The sequence below is a fragment of the Rutidosis leptorrhynchoides genome, chromosome 4 (genome assembly GCF_046630445.1).
Source record: "Rutidosis leptorrhynchoides isolate AG116_Rl617_1_P2 chromosome 4, CSIRO_AGI_Rlap_v1, whole genome shotgun sequence".
In the NCBI taxonomy this organism is placed as follows: Eukaryota; Viridiplantae; Streptophyta; class Magnoliopsida; order Asterales; family Asteraceae; genus Rutidosis; species Rutidosis leptorrhynchoides.
The window spans coordinates 408,914,769-408,923,521 of record NC_092336.1 but is presented as its reverse complement, the minus strand read 5'-3'; the positions used below and the strand labels follow the sequence as shown (position 1 = coordinate 408,923,521).

The 8,753-nt window shown below is 26.0% G+C and overlaps 1 long non-coding RNA gene across 1 annotated transcript; it reads left to right on the top strand.

The window, feature by feature from the left end:
* The first annotated feature begins 1,917 nt into the window (after positions 1–1,917).
* Positions 1,918–2,754, top strand: LOC139904596 (uncharacterized). The gene is made up of 3 exons (XR_011778902.1): positions 1,918–2,041; positions 2,371–2,451; positions 2,546–2,754. It is a non-coding gene; the product is annotated as an uncharacterized lncRNA (long non-coding RNA).
* The last annotated feature ends 5,999 nt before the right edge of the window (positions 2,755–8,753 follow it).

Below are 8,753 nucleotides of genomic sequence, written 5' to 3'. Positions count from 1 at the left end.
AGAGAGCACCCCCAAGATCAGTATACTCGGGATGATCCTCCAAATTTACTTTCCCTATGATCGCTAGCTCCTTCAACAACTTACGTACTAGAGGTGTCTGCTTAAGTTGAGGCTAAACCTACGCAGCTTCTTACTATGATGGTGAAGGTTATGCTTGTTCCTCCTGAGGTAGTTGAAGATGTTCCAATGTTCCTGCTGTTGATCCTGGAGCTCATTCCGCCACTCCTGAATAGTCTATTTCACCTTTTGCTTCGCGGTTATTAAAATTTGTGTGGTTGTGTATTGTCCTGAATGCCTTAAAACAATGTTCTCTTTTGTGTTGGTTATGTTTGTATTGTGGGCTTTGTTGCCCTTTTGACAAGTTTGTAATATGATCTTTTGGCCGTTGGGCACCTTTTATGCTTCTGCAAATGATTTTCAATGTTTTCACAGCTCGTATTTTTATGTATCTGATGGTATTGTCCTGAATCCTTAACTTATACAAGGGTAATTTTGACGGTTTCTACTGTAAAAAAAAAAAAAAAGCCATGGCTTCGTTGGCAAAAAAATCAATGGTATGTGTCTGCTGTCTAACTACATCTCTTTTGCTCTACATGTGTTTTCCACCTTTTCTATTAGGGATTTTATTTCCTAACTTTTTTTTTTCAGATTTCGTCACCGATTACTTGCACCTTTCTTTCCCACTTCACTTTTAGTCGTTTTTTTGCTTTCCTAAACCTCGATTACAATCGCATTTGCTGCTGTAGTTCATCTTCTGCTATATATTTTCAACCGTCACATGCAAATTTTTTGCCCTTTGTTTTTTGTATAATTTTTCCAGAATTGTTACTGATATTTCTTAATCTTGGTGTAACTTAGGTTATATTAGTTATCGTTAGTTCTTATTATTGTCTGTCATTTTTTGATTTTACAGCTGATAGTTGTTTCCGTGTTTTTTTCGGTTTCTATACTGATGTGTTGTGGTTATGATGATAATTTGTGATTCTTTCTTGAATTAGATTGCGTTAGTCATTATTAGTTGCTAATAACATTTTAATTTCGATTACTTAGTGTGTATTGTTTGTAATTTTTTGATCTTACATCTGATAGTTGGTTCTGGATTTCTATGGTAATGTTTTTCGTTATGTATGATTTGTTCTTTGTATTAGGGTATGGATACAAAAGAGGGTTTACAATGACACCTAAGAAAAGAATTGATAAATCTGTGGAGCCGGCTGTACCATATGTTTTTGATGATTTAAGTGGTGATACACATAGTTAATCCTGTTAAAAAAACAAAAGGTTAATTAACTAGTGCTCTGTACAATTTGGTAGTCTCACCGTTTGTAATGAGCGTGTGGGATCTTCTAATTCTGGTGTATTTAGTGTCTTTGGTAATAACGGCTTATCGACTGGTGGATCGTCCAAAGTTGAATGTAGGTTTCATCTTTATTTAATTTAAGTTTATGAGTCATATGTCTTATGCAGTTGGTTTATATTTGCGATTGTCTTTTTGAAATTGTAGCTGCTGTTCCTTCGGTTTCATCTGTATCCTCATTCGTTTGCATCTATGGCAGCTACACAAGGTTTGTTATCGCCTACTTTATTGTTTAATTACTTTATGTATTTGGGATAACACTTACTGAAGATAAGTGTTCTAATATTGAAAATGTTTGCAGTTACATGTATTTCAACTATATTTTATTTTAGTATATTTTATTTCTCAGTATGCTTTTCCTTTATACCAGTCATTGTATTCTTCCATGTATGCTTATTTGATTTATTATCCATTTCAACTTGCTTACTGACTATTGAATTGACATATTGTATTTTTTAACATGTGCATAAAAGTTTATGAACAATTAAATCTATTGAATGTTTCAACTTTTATCAGGCTAACTTCCTAACTAAATTTAATACAATGCAGTGTTGTATATGATTGAATTTCATAAAAGGGGCTTGCTCAAAGAAGTTTCTAAAGCCATTCAATGATAATACTATTTTTGAAAAAATGAATTTGTTCATTACCGAAAGCATACTTTGAGAATCGCATCCGATAAAGGTATATTTTGGATACTTTATAGTTTATACTTTATAAGTTTAGATATCTGAGAATTTACTTATTTCATATCGCAATTATATCTGCTCTTACTGTAACTGCTGGCTTTTCAGTTGAAGATAAGTGTTTGTAATGTATACTTTGCATATTTCTTACCTTAAAAATTCAAACGCTTAACGCTTCAGTTATTATGCACAATATATTTCTATGTAAAATGTTGACTATTTGTGTAAAAACAATTGCCAAATTACTTTAAAAGTTTAAAAGTATGGCAGCCAAGTTACCGGAGAAAGCAATTATTTCTATTTCTCATAAAATTGATACCTTTTCAGTAGACTGCGTATGAAGAAATGACTACACTCGATGGTACAAATCTCTCGCAAGGCGATGCGACGTAATCAACAACTTAATAGGTTGATTTCATCGTCTTCTACCTTTCGGGATTCCTTTTGGCTTACTTTTACGAGGCTAGGGTTTCGATTTGGTGGGTTTAAGTTGGTATTTTAGGTTTGGAAGACGGATGAAGGTTTAATCGGTTGATTTCATCCACCGTTGTTTGTTGGAAGCCTCAATATTTTCGCGTATAAAGGTAATTTTATTATTTTTTTGGCAAATTTCTTATATTTGATGTTTTTATGTTCATGCTTTTTTGTTTTTTTTCAATGTTTTTTCTTCACTATTTGATTAATGTGTGTACGTTGCTTGATTAAGAATTTATTGTGACGACCCGGAAATTTCCGACCAAATTTAAACTTAATCTTTGTATGATTTCGACACGATAAGCAAAGTCTATTTAATTGAATCTCAAAATTTTTGAACAATTTCATGAAATCATTTGACTTCGACCATTCCCGACGATTCACGAACAATTGTTTGTAAATAAATATGTGTGTGTGTATATATATATATATATATATATATATATATATATATATATATATATATATATATATATATATATATATATATATATATATATATATATATATATATATATATATATATATGTAAGTATATATATAATAACTTGAAATTTTAAAATATAATTTAAACATTAAAAATTAAATACGTAAAATAAAACATAAAATCATTAAGTTGTACTTAAAAGGAATTTATATTAAATATATGATTTCTGTAGATAATTACTATTATATGTATACAATAATATAAATAAAATTGATAAGTAATAAATATTCAATAAAAGATGATATATAATATAAGTAATGATACATATATATAATACAAGTATGAATACAGTTCTTATATAAATATTGTTATTACTTCCAATAATGATATAAATATTAGTGTTATTAATATTATTTAAATATAATCTAATGATATGAATTTGATATATATATATATATATATATATATATATATATATATATATATATATATAGATTGATATAGTATTATTATTATTATCAATATTATTACTATTATATTATAGATTTTTATTATTATTATTATAATATTAAGAGTTATAATATTAAGAGTATTATTATTATAATTATATTTATTTATTAATAAGATAAATTATAATCAAAAAATATAAATATATAAATGCAAATATATATATATATATATATATATATATATATATATATATATATATATATATATGATTTCTGTAGATAATTACTATTATATGTATACAATAATATAAATAAAATTGATAAGTAATAAATATTCAATAAAAGATGATATATAATATAAGTAATGATACATATATATAATACAAGTATGAATACAGTTGTTATATAAATATTGTTATTACTTCCAATAATGATATAAATATTAGTGTTATTAATATTATTTAAATATAATCTAATGATATGAATTTGATATATATATATATATATATATATATATATATATATATATAGATTGATATAGTATTATTATTATTATCAATATTATTATTAATAATATTAGTATTATTAGCGTTATTGTTATTAACAATATTATTATTATACATGTTATAATAATTGTTATCATTATCATTAGTAATAATATTATTACTATTATATTATAGATTTTTATTATTATTATTATAATATTAAGAGTTATAATATTAAGAGTATTATTATTATAATTATATTTATTTATTAATAAGATAAATTATAATCAAAAAATATAAATATATAAATGCAATATATATATATATATATATATATATATATATATATATATATATATATATATATATATATATATATATATATATATATATATATATATATATATGCTATTACATACAGATATTTATTTGGAAAGCAGTACTAATATTATAAATCAATATTATTATTACTATTATTATTATTATTAACATTTTAATTAATACAATTATAATTTAAATTATCAAATAATACTTATATAAAAAAAATATATCATATGTACGATTTAGATTCCAAATCTTGCAAGTAGTTATCCAAACTGTATATATATTTTGTTTCTGTCTTCTATCTGGCTTACATAACGAATATCAGTCCACAATCAAACGAATTTTGTTAGTGATTAAATTCAAACTTTTATATCTTTATTCTATTATGATGTCGTGATTGAATAATTATGACTACATGTTATTACCAGTCAATTTTAATTAGTCAAACATGTTTTCACTTCAATTATTCAGCATATTATATATAACATCAACTGCATTTTGAAATTTACAACAGATAATTATGTTAACTGCCGAATACCTCTGTTTTTCACTCAAATCTCAAAAACCCTGAATTCCGATTCAATTTCAAAATCCTTAAATGCTGTTTTGTTAGGAATCATCTATTGGATCTATCTGTAAGTTTTCACCCTTTAATTCCTTCATTTGATTTTGAATTATGAAGTCAAAGTTTAATTACAAAAAGTCAACTAAATTGTTCATCGTAAAATTTGAATTCAGTTTGATGTTTATGGAATAATTGATGGTCCAGAAAGTTTCTATAAATGATTTACGACACAATTCATGTTGAAATTTTAATCTATAACAGCTTTAAATATAATAATCGATTTAGAGTTCTAAGTTTTCTTAACTGAGGTATGTGATAGTTTGAATACGAATGAAATTCCAAAATGTATAAATGCTATGTTATTTGAAATCACTTGTATAAACTATCTGGAAAAGTTTCAACTTCTAAATTTTATTAACAAGTTCGAATTTTAGGAGTCAAAGTTATAATTTTAAAAGTCAAACTTTTGTTCTTCAAGAAAATTAGAATTATCTGTTATTGTTAAGGTTTAATTGAGGATCTCAGAAGATTATAGGAATGATTTCAAACATAGTTTAAGTTGTAACTACAAGCTAAAACGATCCAGGATTTAATTTCATGATTTAAGCTTTTATTCAGTTTTTTTCTTCTTTCTTTCGAACCTGTACAGCTCCTGCGTATATTTTTTTTTAAACTATTAAATCTTATTTACAATTTGATTATAACTAAACTATAAAACTAAAACAGACATTTAAGTGCAATTAGGATTGATTATAGTTCGATTTTGTAATTGAAGAAGAAAATGGAAGATAAATGTTACAGGTTATAATTTTATAGGATCGGATTTAAATCAGAAACTGGGACAGCAGCATGGTTAAGTGTGTTTGGATTTAACGAGAGGTCTCGAGTTCGGATCCCGTCTAGGGCACTTCTTTTTAGTGATGCTTACAAAGGGTATAAACACTTAGCTTTCATTTTTATTATTATTATTATTATTATTATTATTATTATTATTATTATTGTTATTATTATTATTATTAACATTATTTTTATTGATTAGTATTATGATTATAAGAATTAGTAATGTTATTATTATTATTAACCATTTTAGTATTATTATCAATATGATATTATGATTATGGTTATTATTATTATTATTATTATGAAAATAGTAAAATTTATTATTATTCTCATAAATATTAGTATTAACATCATTCTATAATTATTAGTACTATCATTATAGATTATTATTATTATCAATATTACTAATGTTATTAGATTATTATAGGTAATATTATTATCATGATAAGTATCATTATTATGCTATTATTATTAATCATTGTCATAACAATCATTAAAAGAAAAATTAATATTTATATAGCTATTATTATTAATATCATTATAGTTATTATTATTAAAAGTATTATTATGATAGTTATTATTATTATTATTACCTACTATCATCATTATCCTTATTATTAAAAGTATAAAAATTATTATTTGTATTAAACTATCATTTTTATAAGATTGATTTTATTATTAAAACCATCATTAGTATTATCATTAATGGAATCATTAATATTAATATCATTATTATTATTATTACTATGATTCTTATTATAATTATCATAAGTAATGTTATTTTTAATATTATCATTACTATCAAATACAACTATTATTAATATTATTACGTATATAAAAATATACTTATAAGTAATACTATATAAAAGTAAGAAATTAATTATATTAACAAACTTTATATAAATATTCACATATAACAAATTAAGTATTTTTTTATATATGTATATATAAATAACAATCATTTTCAAACATGTATACAACTTAAATATATAATATATAAGGTTATAATATATGAAATTTTTCGATTACGATTATATGTGTTAATATATATATACTTGATATAGGTTCGTGAATCCGAGGCCAACCCTGCATTGGTTAGTTCCGTCGTATGCATATTTTTACTACAAAATATCGTATCGTGAGTTTCATTACTCCCTTTTTAAATGCTTTTGCAATATTTATTTTTGGGACTAAGAATACATGCGCTTTTATAAATGTTTTACGAAATAAACACAAGTAATCGAAACTACATTATATGGTTGAATGGATCGAAGCCGAATATGCCCCTTTTAGCCTGGTAATCTAAGAATTAGGTAACCGAGCCCCTAATTGACGCGAATCCTAAAGATAGATCTATTGGGCCTAACAAACCCCATCCGTTGTTGCAGATGCTTTAGTACTTCGAAATTTATCATGTCCGAAGGGAGTCCCGGAATGATGGGGATATTCTATATGCATCTTGTAAATGTCAATTATCAGGTGTTCAATCCACATGAATGATTTTTATCTCTATGTATGGGATGTTTATTGGAAATGAAAATCTTGTGGTCTATTAAAATTATGGAAATGATTGATTACGATAAACTAATGAACTCACCAACCTTTTGGTTGACACTTTAAAGCATGTTTATTCTCAGGTTTGAAAGAAATCTTCCGCTGTGCATTTGCTCATTTTAAAGATATTACGTGAAGTCATTCATGACATATTTCAAAAGACGTTGCATTCGAGTCGTTGAGATCATCAAGATTATTATTAAGTTAATGATAGTTGAATATATTATGAAATGGTATGCGTGCCGTCAACTTTCGATGTAATGAAAGTTTGTATTTTAAAAACGAACGCAATGTTTGTAAAATGTATCATATAGAGGTCAAATACCTCGCAATGAAATCAACTATTGTGAATCGTTTATAATCGGTATAAACGGGGCATTTCATTTATAGTGTGGTTCGTTTTGCATATTAATTTACGTCACCCTGCTAATTGGTAATAGCCTTATTGGTTTTTTATTAGTTTACAATTGCAAGATGTTAAGTAACAAGAGACAGAGTTTCTAATGAGTGCGTTTTATATCTTCGATCGTCTTCATAGTTTTTTGAAGGTGCAGTTAACCGTTGTTTGCCCATTCTAAAATCAAGAAAGTAATATTTTTTTCATCACTTTGATTTTGGGCTTTGTTGTTTTATGGCATGTGGATTTTAATTTCTGAACATAGATTGTATTATTGTAATCGAGTCGTTTCTAATGAAATCATAGCCTGGTTTGCCAACATCTGCATTGACATAAAGCAGCTTGGTAGATATATTGGTTAGAAAACAATCAACTTCTTCTAATTCGGGTATATTAAGCGTATATAATTTGAGTCGATAATTGATTGATAATTTACAACTCTCAAATGTTGTTGAATGAAAAACTTTAATTTTATTAATGTTTGGCAAACTTTAATTTACAACTCAAGAAGGTTTTTCCAATCTCTCTACTACCAAGTTCATGTACTGTTGCACATATGCATATAACTAACTATTTTATGGCCTATATATAGCATTTATGTTATGAATGCAGATATGGAAGGGGTATTTTCAGTGTTTCAGAACACAAAGAGAAAACTGCATACAACACATTCATGGTTTTGCTGGTGAATAAACCATGGAAATCCCAGGTTTTTCGACCACGAATCAAGTTAACGTCATCATTGGTTTTATTGATACAGGTCGGTTACTTGCATTGAGATTTAAGATGAATACTAAAATTTACACAAAACAAATAGATGCCTAAATAAACATACGAAAACAGCAAATATTTTCAATAAGCAGCTGAAACAGTTCCCTGCTATTTTGCCTACTATTTTAAAACTGAGTTACACATCTATACATGGTACTATAAGGAGTTTTGTTTTGTAAATCGTCCAGAACAAATTGGGATTGGTAAGTTTTTGTCACTTGCAACGGGCGGACACCATGGAACAGGCATAACATTGCTTGCAAAGGTGCATCTTGAGTGGATATATCTATACTAAATGTCGCCACAATTTGTGTCATTTTCAATAGTAGCAGCAGCAATCGAAGGAGAGCAGCAGCAGCAAAAGCATCCAACAACTACCAGCAGGGTCAAAGTATTACAATCTCGATACGGTTCCACATACAAA